At 39.0% G+C, this 15,528-nt stretch overlaps 1 long non-coding RNA gene across 1 annotated transcript in view; it reads left to right on the plus strand.

Moving 5' to 3' along the window:
- Positions 1-15,528, plus strand: part of LOC308618650 — a 192,294-nt gene that overhangs the window by 596 nt on the left and 176,170 nt on the right. Inside the window, exon 2 of the long non-coding RNA XR_014016048.1 lies at positions 411-627. This is a non-coding gene — a long non-coding RNA (uncharacterized lncRNA). The remainder of the gene's footprint in view (positions 1-410; positions 628-15,528) is intronic.

A 15,528-nucleotide genomic window follows, 5' to 3' on the forward strand; every position in this document is an offset into this window, starting at 1 on the left:
CCGGTGGCCCCTAGCCCTCCTGTCTGTCCACTCCTTGGAGCGAAGCATCCCTCACAACACAGCCACATTATTCTTCCTCTTCTACAGCTTTAATCTGTGCAGAAACCTTCACCGGCTCCCTGTTGCCTTCCAGACTAACTCCCCACGACTGTAGGAACCCAACATGGCCTGGTTGTTAGGGACCACCCAACAGGATGCTTCTCCCACTCTGAGCCTCTACCTGGACCATGACCACCACCTCCCACACCCTTTCCTCCTGCTCAAGTATGACCCTTTCTTTCAGGTCACTGTTAAAAGTGGCCTCCCCTCCTTTGAGCCTCCAGGCGCAGGAGGGGCACCAAAGAATTCTGCCTGTAAGAAAAATATGGCAGCCTGGTCCTTAAACTGTTTCGCTGTTTTCTCACCACTAGGATTTTCCTGAAAATCAACGTTACCTCCTTCCTTGAGAGCCGGTTTTGGAAAGCTGTCTGCAGAAGCCTCTGAGGAGACTCTTTGTTCATGAAAAGCTTGAGACCTTAGCCCTAGAGGATTGGGGAGTAGTCATTTACGCTGACCCAGTGCTCTCAAGGTCCTGGACAGGTGAATGGAGGAGCCAGGAAAAAGGAAGCATTACTGACACTAAACAAGGTAGGCTATTTATTGAATATACAGTTGTGTATTATGGTCTTATAATGCATTTAATGAATTAGTAATATCAAACATCATTAATCACCTGGAGCCCTCAAAGACTTGTTTTGTTTTGTTAATTAGGCACATGGGAATTAGGCTTGCAAACTGGTGGATGCACAAGCAGTTAACATTGAATCCTCCAAATGAGTCACTGCACCATTAGTAACCAAAGAAAGTCTAGGTCCGTTAGGCAGGAAAGTTAACTGAGTGTGATAATCAGTATCACCTATCCCTGGAATAGGGAGCCGTCCCCAATTTTTTGCAAAGAGAGCGGGTCCAGATCAATGTCCTTTACTTGCCCCCCTCAATCCCTCTCTAAATGAGACTGGAGGGAGCCGTGTCCCTGAGGCTGCCTCACCACATTGGAATGTCTGAGCTAACAGTGCTTCCAGAGGGTTCATTGCTCCTCTGAACAGCACTGCCCAGACTTTCTGGAGATTTTAATTCACTCCCCAACCTCGCCAACAGTTGCACACAAGGTGCCTTTTTTACACCCTGCTCTCTGTTCAGTGAAACACAGAGACCATCTCAGGGGAACAATGGCTCCATTCAAGACTTTTTCAAAAGTACAGCCTATAACCTCCACACTGTGGGTTGCTGCCAGCCATTATCTGAAAGAAGAAAGACGGTCAGATAAAGTGCTTGTGAATTGGGGGAGCACTGGACAGTTTCCATGGAAAATTCAGCTTCAATAAACTAAATTATGCATCTTTGTATACAAGACCATTTTGCATAGTCAAAAACAACAACAAAAACAAAAGCCCCAAGAAATAATGCTGTGGAAGCTATTTAAATGTAGTGCATCTTTGTTTGAAATTTCAGAAGAAAGCACACATCTCTTTTGAACTTGTTACATAATGGTCTCCATTTGATGGAAATTGATTTAAGTTGTAAACATTGGGACTAGGGAACTTAAGTCGTAAAATCATTTTAAGAAATGGAATCACGTCCCTACTTTCTTCCTCTCACATCCTGTAATTTTTGTGATTGGTGGGGGGTGTCTCTGACTTCATGGTTGTTGCTGCCAGTGGGAGGCCCCACACCCCCTACTGCACATACTGCAGAAAAAATGATTGGCCCTTTGCCACACTCAACAAGCCAGCCATCAGTTAACCCATTTATAAACAAACCTTAAGGTTGGGAACTGAGTAGTCAGCACAGGCACCATTGACAAATTTATTGATCTTTGTTCAACAGTAGCTAATTGCTAAGCAGAGGAGTTTGCCAGCAGACTTCTGGGTAGCCTTGGAAGCCAAGGAAGAGCTGAAGGAACAAGGCAGCCCTGAGTTTAGGAGTTGCCATTTCCTCTCATTTGAAGTCAGTATATCAGATTATACAGGGTTTACCAGCTGTCTGCACATAAGCTAGTGAGTTCAGATAGTGGGGACAGAGCCCAGAACAAGCTTTCCAGAGTTATCTCATATGTGAGGGTAGAAGTACTAAGGCAGTTCGAGGTTGGTGAAAAATACCAGTGTGTTAGAGCAGCAAGTAGCTCTACTTCTGTTGGGTGATACGAATGTGGGTGAAGATCTGCCTCTCAACATAGCCGGTATTAGGGGAACAGACTCATGTGGGTCCACTTGAGTTGATAGCCTCAATCCACCTCCCAGGTGTGAGCCCCTGAGCAAGTTACTTACCTCTCCGTGCCTCATTTTCATCTTCTGTAAACTATATCTACCCTTCATGGTGGTTGTGAGCAGTGAGTTAGTCTATGTGAAGCACTTAGATTAAAGAAATACAATCAGAACTCTCTTTTCATTCATATTTATGGTATTTAAAAACTGTGATCTCCTTTGAATATTGCAAATATCTTGTTAGTGTTTTGACAGAAAGTACATCCATCTTTTTCCCTTGAAACATTCTGGAATCTCATTGTAATATCTGGTTCAGGTGCTATCAGCAAAAGGCAGGTGTAGCTCAAATCATCTCAAGGAGCCATAACTAAAAATTATAAAAGCACAATTTAAAAAGTTTTAACTGTACCAGAATCCCAAAGCATAGACATTGGAGCTTGAGACTTCTCTAGATGTAGGTTTTAAAGTTTCATGTTGTTCTAAGTGGCCAAAATGTTGAAGAGGAAAAGAACTCTGGTATGATCATGGAACTCAAAGGAAAATAATATTCGCTTGAAAAACATCATGTTTTCTTCAAGCTTTGCTGGAGCTAGTCTGCTAGGAAAATGGCCATGGCTCCTGGGTGATCCCAAGTGCTGTGAATTGTCCATAGATTGGGCTGGTCACCAGTGGAGGGTGGTTGACATGAAGGCAGGTTTGCATAGGCTAATTTGTTCACTGATTCTTCAACTGGTAACTTGGTGCTGATTAGCTCTACAAGCCCCCAACAAGCTCATTCTTTGGTTTCTCTGCCACTTCTCCTTCGCTAATGTTAGCATGTTACTATCTGCTAGCTTTCCCAGATCCTTTTATTAACAACTATCATCCTCAACCACTCCTTATGCCAGAAAATGATAATAATGATAATAGCAGCTGCAATTGAGTGCTTACCATTGTGCTGTTCTTTTATTCTTTTATGCAAAAAATATGTATTGAGCACCTACTATGTGCCAAGCATTGTTCTAGGTACCAGAAATACAGCAGTGAACACAACAGTCAACAAAGTCCCTGCCTTCATGGTGCTTATATTCTGGTAGGCATAGATAGACAATGAGCTATGTAAAAGTAAAGCATATAGTATAATAGAAGGTGATAAATGCTTGAGGAAAGTAAAGCAAGAAAGGAAGACAAGGAGTGCTGCAGGGCTTGGGGATGATTGCAATTTTAAATACAGTGTCCCAGGTAGGACTTCATCGAGAGGTAACAATGGAGTAAAGGCTATAAGAGGTGCGGGAGGGTGGAAGACACTGCTTATTTCCCTCCAATATCCATTCTCCATTGTTTCTTTTAGCTATAAACCAGTTCCCACCTACCCTGTTTTGTCTGGGCCCATGATTGCCCACTACTTTCCCAGCCTCCCTTGCATCTAGGCTAAGTTCATGGCTAAGTTTCAGCCAATGACATATGAACAGAAAGTCAGCAGGCAACATCCAGTAATGTCCTTAGAGCTGAAGCTGCTTGCCTCTGATTTCTTTTCTCCCTTCCCATTATTTGAGAATTGGCAAGGTCTGAGGCAACTGTCTTGGCCCAGAGATGGAAGCCCTATGCAGAGAAAGCAGAGGTAGCACAGCAGCTTGGACCACTCACTTTGGGACTGTTATGTGAAGCCAAGGGAGGCTTTTTTTCAGATGGGAGAAATAATAACATGTTCCTGTGTTGAAAGGATTGACCCATGAGAGAGAGAAAAATGGATGATACTGAAGAAAGAGGCAAGTATTTCTGTAAATATGTCGTTGAGTGAGTGAGAGGGGATGGGGTCTAGTACGCAAGTCAATGGGTTGGGCTTGGACAGGAGCACAGACAGTTCATTTAAAGAAACAGGAGACAAGACAGATTATATTTTCCAAAAGTGGCCACGGCAATATTTCCAGGCCCACATACTTTTCCAGAACTTTGCCACTGATAACAGGTGGAGTCCAATTCCCCTTCTTGTGAATATGGGGCAGCCCCAGTGGCTTACCCACTTCTTATTCAATAGAAAGTGGCAGAAGTGATGCTACCTGGCTACAGTGGCTATGTCACAAAAGTTGAGACAGCTTCTGGAACTCTCATACTAGGAATGCAGATGCCATGTTGTGAGGAAGCTCAGGCCACATGAAAAGGTTATGTGTAATGTTCCAGCTGATGATTGCAGCTTAGGATCCCAACTGACAGCCTGCATCAACCCTGGACATGGGAGTGAGCATGCCTTCAGGGGGTTCTAGGCCCCAGCCTTCAAGCCATCCCAGTGATGGCAAGCAGAACAGACAAAAGCTATTCCTGAGAAGCCTTACCCAAATTGCAGGTTTGGGAGCAAAATAAATGTCAGTTTTTTAAGCCACAAGCTTTGGGGTAACTTTTTAATATAGATTTAGTAGATGAAACAATAGGTATGGAAGCTGGGAGGTGAGTAGAGTTGGTAGAAGCTTGTGAAAGTTTTCTTCAATAAAGTGGTAAACAGTGTTATCAGGTGAGAGTAAATAGGGTAGTTTGAGAGAGAATATAATTCTGAACAAATAGTTTGAGAGAGAATATCTGAAATACTCATTTAGAAAAGTGGGAGAGTCAATGAAATAGGGAAATATAATGCCAGGTATTGTGTCCAATTGTGGTCACAAATGTAATGTGAGCCAGTCGTTATGATTGTACATTTTCCTTTGGACAGATTTATGGGTGTGTGAGAAGAAAAAATGGAGAACTGGATTTAGCAAGGGTTATTAACCAAACAAGAAAGAAGCAAGGACTTAGGATACACGCAAGGGAGTGTTTATAATGATCAACCATAAAGTTAAGCCAGGAAAGGAGGAAAGGAGAATCAGTGAGGATGAAGGCTTATCATGCACTGTGCTCAGTGCTTTCTACACAATATATCTTGTATTTATCTTCACCAAAAACATATGAGTAGACACTAATATTGTTTCCATTTTAGAGATAATGAAAACTAAAGCTCAGAGAGGTTAAGCAATTTGCTCAAGGTTACACATATATCTAGATTTGAACTCATACAGTCTGGTTGCTAAGCCATACTCTTACCCCAGCCTTCCTAAGATACCTGAATTAGTTCCTTCCACACTGAGCCCACCTTGCTCACCCCAACACCACGTCATCCCTGAAGTCCTCTGCAGTGAAGGCTACCTTTTCTTCCCTAGTTAACAGGGCAGAAGGAAGAAGGGCTTGTTAATTCCTACCACCCTCTCCCCACCACTTAAACCACTCCCAGTGCCTTAAACTTTTCCCAGTGCCTTCCCTCAACAGTCTTCTTTCAAAATTTATGCCACTGGCATGTTCCAGTTTCTTTCCATCTTCACCAAAACCTTCTATCTACCCTTCCTCTCCAGCCTATTTCTGGCATTATCCTAGAGGATTCCACATCCATGCTCCCTTCCAATACTGAGAACACATGTGCCCTCCATGAGAGCAGGGCCATGTGCACACGACATCCCAGCATGGAAAAACCATAGCTGAAAAATGGTAGTTCTCAGCAAATCTAGGAACCTCCTTGCCTCATTGCTTTCCAGCGCTACCCAAACTCAGCCGTTGGCAAGTAAGGTCACACCTCCAAAGTCTCACCTCTGAAATTCCTTTCTCTGATCACAGTTTTCTCTTCTGTTATTAGGCTGACACTCCTTTTTCTTCATTCTCATTTTCCAGAAGCAGCTTCTCACCCTATGCTATCTACCTCACCCTGACAAAGATGTTGTGAGCAGTGTATGCAGTAAAGTCTCCATCAACCAGAGCTCTGCATGTCTACAGTGTGTTCCAGATCTGCCCTCCTGAGCAACTGTACTTTCTCTAAAGTCCGTATTGCTTTTCTGACTTCTCTCCTTTGCTCACCTTTCCTCCTACTCTCTGAGCCCTTCCAATATCCTTTTGATCTCTTCTCTTTTCTCTCAATCACTGTCCCTCCCACTAACATGGCTTGTTCTTGTGACTTGTTTTTATAACAATTCTCTAGGCCTGATTTTATTCATTACTTTAGTGTAGATTTTACTAATATGATGAAAAAAGCTAAGAAACAAAGTCTAAATTACTTTTTACAACATTTGCAATCTGCACATAGAGAATATATCTTCTCTTCCAAGTTCCATGGACATTTACCAGAATGGGTCAAGAAAATCTCGAGAAATTCAGGCTATATTCTCTGGCTAAAATGCAAGAAAACTAGAAATTAATATTAAATATTTTAAACAAAAAAGCATCAACTGCTCAACAATTTAAACGTAAGTAATGATTGGGTCACAAAAGAAATCCAGACAGTACTTATAGATTTCTTGGAACATGACAAAAATGAGAATATTACATAATCTAAATTTATGAGATGTGGCTAAAGCAATAATTAGAGGCAAATGTGCATCTTTAAATGTTTTTTATTATTAAACAAGAAAGTGTAAAAATATATGAACTGAGCATTCAGATTTTTAAAAATACCAAAGACAAGTCCAAGAAAAATAAAATTTAAAAGATAGTAACAATGAAAGCCTACCCAACTAGAAGAAAAATCAAAGAGCTGGTTCTTTGGAAAACATAAAATGCCTTTGAGGGGAGCGTTAAAAAAGAGTAACACTTCTGGAAAACATAATCAAGAACAAAAACACTGGGACTTCCCTGGTGGTCTGGTGGCTGGGGCTCCGTGCTCCCAGTTCAGGGAACTTGATCCCACATGCCTCAACTAAAGATTCCACGTGCCACAGGAAGATGCCACATGTGGCAGTGAGGATCCCGTGTGCAACAACTGAGACCCATCGCAGCCAAATAAATATTAAAAAAAAATAAAAACACTAGCAAAATTATAAAAGGGAAATAGAACACTATAATAAAGTTGTGACACTTTCAATTATAAAAGAATACTATGATAAAGTTTAAGCTAATCAATTTTTTTAAATCTGCATGAAATTGATAATATTCTGAGAAACTATATTACCACAATTGGTCCAAGAAGGAGGAAAGTTTGTATTTCCTTTGGAACACCATTGCTGGGTTTGGGGAATTTTGGGTTTAAGGAATTCTTCCTTACAGTTCTTGTTTTTCCAAGTTATTAGCCATAAACCATGTTTGCTCAGCCTCCTTTGCAGCTGGGACAGTGACATGTTACCTAGCATCATCAGCCAGGCATGTGTGTGTGAGACTTAGATTCAAAAGTGAACAATCTGAAGAGGGAAGGTCTATAGAGAATACATTTTGCTAGCAAGAATGAGAGCAGAGAAACTCAGCTTTCTGGGGTGTCTGTAAAGCTGGATTCTTGGTGCCAAGGTGGCTTTAGTGCTGGTAGCAGATGGAATTCCAGAAAAGTTGAGTTCCTGGCAGTAGTGCTAACTTATGGCCTCCAGTGCCTGGGGAATTATTTGGGGCATTATTCTTGGAAGCCTAGCGTTGAGGCTGACTCTCCAGCTCTCAACAATTCTGTGAGCTACTCAGATTCCTTTTGGTAAATTGCTTTCCTGCCTAAGTTAGTTTCTGTTACTTGTAACTGAGAATCCTGACTGACCCAATAACTGGTGAAAAAAATGAAAGTAGTTAATTGATTAAATATTTACTGAGTGACTTTTAAGGTAGGAATTGTGTAAGATACTAGGAAAATGACAGTGACTGGGAAGGACTGACATAATCTCTACCTTCATAAAGCTGATAATTTAATGGAGTACTTAGCAATGAATCCTCACCAAAGAAAGATTTAGCGTGGTATTTTCAAAGTATTTTTACCCAATACTAGTTCATCAATAAAAAGGGGCTCTGTGGCCAAATACATTTTAAAGTGCTGGAGGCTTACAATTCACATTGACATACTAAAGATTATGAGAAGTCCCAGATAAATAACTATTTAACTCTGTTTAACCCAGAGATTCCCTAATTTATAAAATATTGCACAGAACTCTTGCTATGAAGTGCTGCCCATGGGCCAGATAATATTAACTATCGGTTCTTACAAACTTTCAGTAGACATAATCAAATGCTCATAAAATATTTTCCAAAGCAAAGAAAATATCATGAAATATCACTTACAAGTCTAGACATGAAAAATCCTAAATAAAATATAATTAAATCAAACTCAGCAGTATATTTTGAAATCATCTACTCTGTGCCAGTCAAAATTTATCTCTGGTTCAAAGACATTGAATATTAGGTAATTTATTAATAAAAGAATGCATGTCAATAAATCAAAGGAACCAAATTATCATCTCAATAAATAACCAAAAGACATTTCATAAAATACCACTTTCTACCTGATATAAAAAGACTTTTTAAAACACATAATAGAAGTTCATGTTCTATGTACTATACTATATCTTTCACAAAAAACAGCCATCATCACACAATATTCCTTCCTGAAAGACTTAAAGATTAGAGATGCCAGGGCTTCCCCGGTGGCACAGTGGTTAAGAATCTGCCTGCCAATGCAGGGGACATGGGTTCAAGCCCTGGTCCGGGAAGATCCCACATGCCGTGAAGCAACTAAGCCCGTGCGCCACAACTACTGAACCTGCGCTCTAGAGTCTGTGAGCCACAACTACTGAGTCTGCATGCTACAACCACTGAAGCCCACACGCCTAGAGCCTGTGCTCCACAACAAGAGAAGCCCCCGCGATGAGAAGCCCATGCACTGCAACCAAGAGTAGCCTCAGCTTGCTGCAACTAGAGAAAGCCTGCGCACAACAATGAAGACCAAATGCAGACATAAATAAATAAATAAATAAATAAAAGATTAAAGATAGATGCTAATTTCTACTATGTTAATATTTAACATTTAACAAAATTCCAATGGAATTTTAAAAAACTTGTTAGAAAATGCTGATGATTGCTGAAACTAAGGTGATTGTCACATTTAATTTCATTATAATATTCTCTCTACTTTTCTTTTGTTTAAAAATTTCCATATTAAGAAGTCTTGGGGACTTCGTGGCAGCCACGTTGTTAGGACTCTGTGCTCCCAATGCAGGGGGCACAGGTTTGATCCCTGGTTGGGGAACCAAGATCCCGCATGCCACATGGTGTGGACAAAAAAGAAAAAGTTTTTTAAAAAACTTGACTGAAAATTTCCAAAAAAAATCATTAAAAAATGATTAGCTACAAGAATGCTTGAAAAGAAGGACAATGACAGGGTAGCAGAAGTGCCATTTCAGCACCAGCAGTGACTATTCCCAGGCAGAAGCCATGTGGTAGCAGTGTGTCCAGAGAAAAGCCAGAAGCTGGTCCTAAGCTGACTGTTCCTGTCATGTGAGCTTGGCTGTGTCTTGCCCTCCTTGGTTTCAGCCATTTTCTGAGCCTCGTTCTTCAGACTTCCCAGTGATTCTGATATAATACATTACTCTTCCACTTAAACCAGCTAGAGTTGATTTTTGTTCTTTGCACCCAAGAAATCTGATTCAAACAGTTTATAAAAGAAAAAACATACTTCTAAATAATCCATAGGCTAAAGAAAAAATCGTAACAGAAATTCTGAAATATTTAAAATTGAATGACAATTAAAAAAACAAGCTACATACCAAATCTTATTGGCTATAACTAAACAATACTGACGGGAAATTTATAACTTTTAAACGCATGTATGAGAAAAGAAGGGTGTGTAATGAATAGCTTAAGCATTCAACACAAGAAACTCATCAGAGAACAGCAGAGGAAACCCCAAAGAAGAAATTGTACATATAAAAGGAATTATTTAAATAGGAAAAAAAAAAAAAGCTGGAGTTTTGGAAAAGACTAATAAACTAGGTAAACTTCTAGCAAGACTAATTAAGTTAAAAGGTAAATACATAATGTAGAAAAGGTAATAAAGTTTATATTTATTGAGAAGTTACTTAGTGTCAAGTAGAGTCTTCTCAGTACTTGACATGACTCATTTAATCCTCACAACAAGCCTCGAAATGAATACTATTATTATTTACATAGTAGAAACTAAGGCGCAGAGAGGCTATTTGCTCAAGTTTCATGATCAGTTGAAAAGACCCTAAGCAGAGTCTCTACTCTTCACCATTACTAAGCTAAAGAAGGTGAACATAACTAGAGTTAGAGTAGAAAGTAAATGAGTACATGACAAGTCTATGAAAAATTTTATGCCATTAAATTTAAAAAGAATAAAATGGACAATTTTTTTTCCTTTTTAAAGAAAATTTGTTTATTTAATACCTATCATAGGCAGCGTGAGTCTTCTACCTTTGTTCTTTTTCAAGGTTGTTTTGGCTATTCTGGGTCCCTGGCATTTCCATAGGAATTTTAAGCTCTGTTTTGTCAATTTCTGCAAAAAAAAGCAGCTGGAATTTTGATAGGGATTACCTTGAATTTGTAGATCAACTTGAGTTGGTTTGTATCTGTAGATCAGGAACATGGATAAAAATTCAAACAGTGTAAAAAGTAAGTTTCTCCCTCATTATCCTCTACCACGCATTTAGGTATCCTCCCAGGGCTGTTCTATGCATATTCAAGCACTTACTTGTAACTTCTTTAAAAAAAAAAAAAAAGGATAATTTTTGTTATATGTACCTTGACTTTTTCAGCTAACAGTGTCTCTTAAAGATTTTCCCATGATAGTGCATACAGTACTATCCCCTTTATTAATGGTTATGCTCCAGTGTGTTCCCATCCCATTATTTACTGATCCAGTCCTCCATTGATGGAAATCTAAGTTGTACCCATTATTTTGCTGGTAGAGAAAGGGCTGAAATGAATAGCCATTTATATACAACATTTCACTCATGTAAGAGTAATATTTCCACAGGAGAAATTGTTAGAAGTTGAATTGCTAGGTTTCAAATTTTTTTAATTAAAAAAGACTGCCAAATTGACCATGATAGGGTTGTAATGATTAACAGTTCCACTGGAAATGCAGGTGAGTACTCGTTTTCCCACCCCCTCCAACAAAGTGCTTTTCAAACTTCTTGAGGCTCTTCCAACATGGGATTATTGGATTTCCCTGTAGGGTGTTATTTTCTTTGGCACTTTGCCTCCTTTGTGGGAGGTTTCCAGCCTTGGGTGTCTTCTTTAGGAATCTTCCCACACCTGTTTAGCCTTCATTGTATTTGGCATCCTTTCTTCATGTATCTAAGAGATGTCTGAGGCCAATCTTAATTTACTTGTTTTAGATGATGTAATCATTTTCCTGGGTGTCAAAAGGACTATTTTGTTTTCTCTGATGTCTAACATACAAGAGCCAAGATGACTCTGGGACAGTAAAGGAAAGGGATGTACTCTACCAAATACAGAAACTTTATAACTTTTAGACAAAAATATAGGATAATGTCTCTGTGGTTTCAGAGTAGAAAAGGAGTTCTTCAATAAGGTTCTTTAAAAAGTTAAGGAATAACGAAAAAAAAAAGTTAAGGAATAAGAGAAAATCAGTAAATTTGGCTTTAACCATATAACCTATATAACCATAAGTATCTTTAACAAAGTTAAAACAAAATCTAAAGACTGAAAGAAAAAAGTTACAACGTAATAACAGACAAATCATTAGTGTCTATTAAAGAATGTCTTGAAATCAGTAGGAAAAATAGAAAATGGGCAAATGTTATGAACAGGTAATTTATAGAAAAAATCAAAAGGACAAAAAATATGATAACATGCTGAACTTCATTTATAATCTAGAAAAAACTAAAACACTTTAAAATGGGATAGTTTTTTACACCAAAAAACTGTCTCAGCTACTTGGCCAAAAGTGTTCTGAAGTCTGGCAAGAACAAATGTTAGAATTAGAGGCCATGGGGATTTGTACACTGTTGCTGAGAGTGTAAATCAGTACAACCTCTTTCAAGAGTCACTAGACAATATCTAGTGAAGTTGAAGATCCTTACACTACAAATTCCAGTTCCACATCTGTGTCTATACATAGAGGAATTTCTGCATATATACATAAAGAGACATACTATAATTTCTTTGCAGCCTTGTTGTTAATTGCCAAAATAAATTGAAACAAGCCTGAATATCTGAATGTTTGTCTATTGGTGAATGCACTAATGTGTTTGGTTTTTGTTTTGTTTTTGTTTGTTTTTGAAAGAATGCTATACTATAGTTTAAGTGAATAAATTGTGAGTATAAACATAGATATATCTCAAAAATATAATTTTGCATGAAAAATTACAGAATGACCTTTACAGTATGATAGCATTGCTGTAAATTTTAAAAACAAACAAAATAAGATTTTATCTGCTTTATGGGTACATGTGAAATGCAAGTGTTAACAACATGGACAAGATGTGTACACATGAACTTCATGATAGGGATTTGCCTCTAGACATGTAAGAAAATGAAAGAGAAGGGTATAAAAATCAATTAAATTACATCTGTAATGTTTTTGGTTTTTAAAAATGTCTGAAGCTTGACTTTATTAAAATTAAAAACTTCTGCTCTGCAAAATACACTGTCAAGATGTTGAGAAGACAAACCACAGACTGGGAGAAAATATTCTCAAAAGATACATCTGATAAGGGACTATTATCCAAAACATGCAAAGAATTTTTAAAACTCAACAATAAGAAATGAACAACCCAATTGAAAAATAGGCAAAAGACCTGAACAGACACCTCACCAAAGCAGAAATACAGTTGGCAAGTAAGTTTATGAAAAGATGTTCAACGTCATATATCATTAGGGAATTATGAATTAAAACAACAATGAGATACCACTACCTACCTATTAGAGTAGATAAAATCCCAAACATTGGCAATACCAAATGTTGGTGAGGATGTGGAGGAACAGGAACTCTCAAGCATTCCTGGTAGGGATGCAAAATGGTACAGCCACTTTGGAAGATAGTGTGGCAGTTTCTTATAAAACTAAACATACTCTTAGCATGCAATACAGGAACTGGACTCCTTGGTATATACCAAAATGAAATGAGAACTTAAGTCCACATAAAAATCTGTACATCAGTGTTTATAGAAACTTTATTCATAGTTGCCAAAACTTGGAAACAGCCATGATATTTTTAGTAAGTGAATGAATGAATTAACCTGTGTTATATTCAGACAATGAAATATTTTTTAGTGCTAAAAAGAAATGAGCTATCAAGCCATGAAAAGACATAGAGGAAACTTAAATGCACATTACTAAGTGAAAGAAGCCAATCTGAAAAAGCTACATACTGTATGATTCCAACTATATGACATTCTGCAAAAAGACAAGCTGTGAAGACAGTAACATGATCAGTGTTTGCCAGAGGTTAGGTGGGAGGGAGGGGTGAATACCTGGAGCACAGAGGACTTTTAGGGCAGCTGAACTATTCCACATGATACTACAATGGTAGATACAAGTCATACATTTGTCAAAACCCATAGAATGTACAATACCATAGGTGAACCCTAATGTAAACTGTGGACTTTGGGTACTAATGATATATCACTGTAGATTCATCAATTAACAAATGTACCCCTTTGGGGCAGGATGTTGATAATGGGGGGAGGTGCTGTGCACGTTTGGGCACAGGGATATAGGAGAACGCTCTGTACTTTCTGTTCAGTTTTGCTGTGAACCTACAATTGCTCTAAAAAAATAAAGTTTATTAATTTAAAAAATATCTGAAGCAAATATAGTAATATTTGTTCATTCTGAGAGGTGGGTATAGTGTTTATTACTTTCTGTACTTTTCTATGTTTAAAAAATTTCTCAATACCACAAAAAAGAAAAAACGTGTGATAAGATCACAGGAATAAACTAAACAAAATATAGAAAAGATGGATTTGAAAATAACCCAAACACACACACATACATGTGTATAATATACATGGGTATAATAAATAATAAAATAAATATAACGAGCCAGTGTGAAAGGGATGGACTATTAAACAATGCATTAGGAAAATTGGCTACCTATTTGGAAAAATATCAAGTAAGAACCTCACCTCACACACACATCAAATAAATTTCAGAAGAATTAATAACTAAATGTTAAAATGAAACCATTAATATAAAGAAGTAAAATAAAATGGAGGTGAATATTTAACTTGTCTAATTGTGGGGAAGAGTTTTCTAAGTCTAAAAACAATTGAAGGGGGACTTCCCTGGTGGCACAGTGGTTAAGAATCTGCCTGCCAACGCAGGGGACATGGGTTCGAGCCCTGGTCTGGGAAGATCCCACATGCCACAGAGCAACTAAGCCAGTGCGCCACAACTACTGAGCCTGCACTCTAGAGCCCGCGAGCCACAACTACTGAGCCCATGTGCCTGCCCGTGTGCCCCAACTACTGAAGCCTGTGCGCCTAGAGCCCGTGCTCTGCAACAAGAGAAGTCTTATCAATGAGAGGCCCATGCACCACAACGAAGAGTAGCCCCTGCTCCCTGCAACTAGGGAAAAGCCCACACGCAGCAAAGAAGACACAACACAGCCAAAAAATAAGTAAAAAATAAATTTATTTTAAAAAATAAGAGCAATTGAAGGAATTTGAGTGAATTTTTAAAATACATAAATATTTTAAACTTTCACATGTTAAAGTATTATGAACAATTAAAAATACAAAAACCAAACTGCAGAGTGAGCAGGTATAATTTTTTAAATAAATTTATTTTATTTTTTTTTTTTTTTTTTTTTTTTTTTTTTTTATTTATTTATTTATTTATTTTTGACTGTGTTGTGTCTTCGTTTCTGTGCGAGGGCTTTCTCTAGTTGTGGCAAGTGGGGGCCACTCTTCATCGCAGTGCGCGGGCCTCTCACTGTCATGGCCTCTCTTGTTGCGGAGCACAGGCTCCAGATGCGCCGGCTCAGTAGTTGTGGCTCACGGGCCCAGTTGCTCTGCAGCATGTGGGATCTTCCCAGACCAGGGCTTGAACCCGTGTCCCCTGCATTGGCAGGCAGATTCTCAACCACTGCGCCACCAGGGAAGCCCAATAAATTTATTTTATTTATTTATTTTTGGCTGTGTTGGGTCTTCACTGCTGTGCGTGGGCTTTCTCTAGCTGTGGCGAGCGGGGGCTACTCCTCGTTGTGGTGCATGGGCTTCTCATTGCGGAGCACAGGCTCTAGGTGCACGAGCTTCAGTAGTTGTGGCACATGGGCTCAGTAGTTGTGGCATGTGGTCTCTAGAGCACAGGCTCAGTAGTTGTGGCGCGTGGGCTTAGTTGCTCCACAGCATGTGGGATCTTCCCGGACCAGGGCTCGAACCCTTGTCCCTTGCGTTGGCAGGCAGATTCTCAACCACTGCGCCACCAGGGAAGCCCCGCAAGTATGATTTTTATAGTCCGAAAATAAAAGCAAAACTGAAGCTATGCAACAAAACCTTAAGTATCTCCCAGTCAGCCTTATGCCGCCTCCTTACCCAATTCATTTCACTGCACAATTTTTCTA

This window comes from Mesoplodon bidens (genome assembly GCF_964165515.1).
Source record: "Mesoplodon bidens genome assembly, chromosome: 1".
Lineage (NCBI taxonomy): Eukaryota > Metazoa > Chordata > Mammalia > Artiodactyla > Ziphiidae > Mesoplodon > Mesoplodon bidens.